This window comes from Rhincodon typus, unplaced genomic scaffold (genome assembly GCF_021869965.1).
Source record: "Rhincodon typus isolate 14 unplaced genomic scaffold, sRhiTyp1.1 hic_rhity00000061, whole genome shotgun sequence".
NCBI classification, from domain to species: Eukaryota; Metazoa; Chordata; class Chondrichthyes; order Orectolobiformes; family Rhincodontidae; genus Rhincodon; species Rhincodon typus.
Genome location: NW_025965699.1, coordinates 156001 through 158188, shown reverse-complemented (window position 1 = coordinate 158188; position 2188 = coordinate 156001). Strand labels below are relative to the sequence as shown.

The following is a 2188-nucleotide window of genomic DNA, read 5'->3' as shown; positions in this document are numbered from 1 at the left end:
ACCTCCAGCCCCTACACCCCTCCCTATCTCTGTAACCCCCTCCAGCCCCTACGCCCCCTCACCTCTCTGGCGTTTGCGGCATTCCTTCCCACAATACCCCTCTCTCGTGAGGAGCCTCGGGGATATTTAGCCCCATAACGGCGACTAGACCAATGCACCCAGTTGTTTTTGAGAGCTGGAAGTGGTGACCTACCATTCGTGAGAACATATTCCAGTCTTCCACACTTGGTTTGTGTCCCCCTACATTGTATTTGCCCGGATTTGTTGCACTTAAGATCATTCAGCGTTTGCAAACACCCGAAACACTTCTGACCGTTTTGCTGGTTATCTGGAATCAGGCAAAAAAGAAACACAGGTCATTCCAACATTCCACGTCTCTCTTCCGCACTCTGTCTCTCACTGAATGTTGCTGTCGCTCGCTGTTTGGATTTGACACTGATTCACCCTCCAGCCTCTAACTACATGCTCAGGAAATCGCTGCCGCACTGTTATTAACTCCTGGGGCGTGGGTGTCGCTGGCTCTTCCCCAGCTTCAATTGCCCCCGTCCCTAATTGCCCCCCTTGAGAAGGTGGGGGTGAGCTGCCGTCTTGAATCGCTGCAGTCCCCATGTGCTGTGGGTTGCTCCACAATGCCCCTTAGGGAGGGAATTCCAGGATTCTGACCCAGCGACGCTGAAGGAACGGCGATATGTTCCCAAGTCAGGATGGGGAGTGGAGGGGAACTTGCAGGGGGCTAGTGTTCCCATGTATCTGCTGCCCCTTGTCCTTCCAGGTGGAAGTGGCCGTGGGTTTGGAAGGTGCTGCCTGAGGATCTTTGGTGAATCTCTGAAGCGCATCTTATAGATGGTACACACTGCTGCGACTGAGCGTCGGTGGGGGAGGGAGTGGGATGTTTGTGGATGTGGTACCAATTGAGCGGGGGCTGCTTTGTCCTGGATGGTGTCGAGCTTCTTGAGTGTCGTTGGAGCTGCCCCCATCCAGGGGCAAGTGGGGAATATTCCATCCCACTCCTGACTTGTGCCTTGGAGATGGTGGGACAGGGCTTTGTGGGGAGGCAGGGGGTGGGTTACTCGCTGCAGGATTCCCAGCCTCTGACCTGATCTTGTAGTCACTGTGTTTATGCAGCTGATAACACAGTGTGGAGCTGGAGGAACACAGCAGGCCAGGCAGCATCGGAGGAAGCAGGAGAGTTGACGTTTTGGGTCAGGACCCTTCTTCAGAAATGCCAAATTTCTGAAGAGGAGTCCCGACCCGAAACGTCAGACTTTCCTGCTCCTCTGATGCTGCCTGGCCTGCTGTGTTCCTCCAGCTCCACATTGTGTTATCTCTGGCTCCAGCATCAGCAGTTCTTACTATCTCTGCATTTATGTAGCTGGTCCAGTTTCTGGTCAATGGTAACCCCCAGGACATGAAACTTATTAACTTGACGAGTGCTCAGCTCATCAAACTGAGATTAAATTCTCTCCCACTTCCCCAGTTCAAACAGCTGCCTCGCGACACAGCCTCCGCAATCCCCAGGCCCCAGCCCCCAGCCATTGCTGAGGGTCCCACGTGTTACAAACAGAGCTGGCCTTGAGATAAAGCGGATTTACATATTAAAGTATGTCCACATTAGAATTACCAAGAGAATAACAGATAGAACGAAAAATAGGGAGTTACCAATCGAGGGGAATCGAGAGACTGATAAAAGGGAGATACTTGGATGGATGGACACTGAGCAAGATAGAGAGAAAGAGGGTGATATATGAAGTGGGAGAGAGAGAGAGTGAGAAGGAAAGGGAGAGAGACACACACGCATACAGAGACAGACAGTGAGAGATTGACGCAGAGATGAAGACAGGTAGAAATTCAGATAGACCGAGTGACTGACAGAGAGACATACACAGAAAGAGAGAGAGAGACTTTAAAAGGCACACACACACACACACACACACACACAGCTGTATACACACACACCTATACACACACACAGAGTTATACGCACACACAGAGCTATACGCACACACACCTATACATACACACACACACACAGCTGTATACACACACACCTATACACACACACCTATACACACACACACAGCTATACGCACACACACCTATACATACACACACACACACAGCTATACACACACAGCTATACACACACACACACCTCTCCACACACACACCTATAAACACACACACCTAT

General features: G+C 51.1%; 1 long non-coding RNA gene across 1 annotated transcript in view; it reads right to left on the bottom strand.

Annotated features, from left to right (window-relative positions):
• Window positions 1–329, bottom strand: part of LOC125488199 — a 1826-nt gene extending 1497 nt beyond the window's left edge. Inside the window, exon 1 of the long non-coding RNA XR_007266255.1 lies at window positions 194–329. This is a non-coding gene — a long non-coding RNA (uncharacterized LOC125488199). The remainder of the gene's footprint in view (window positions 1–193) is intronic.
• Window positions 330–2188: the final 1859 nt, after the last annotated feature.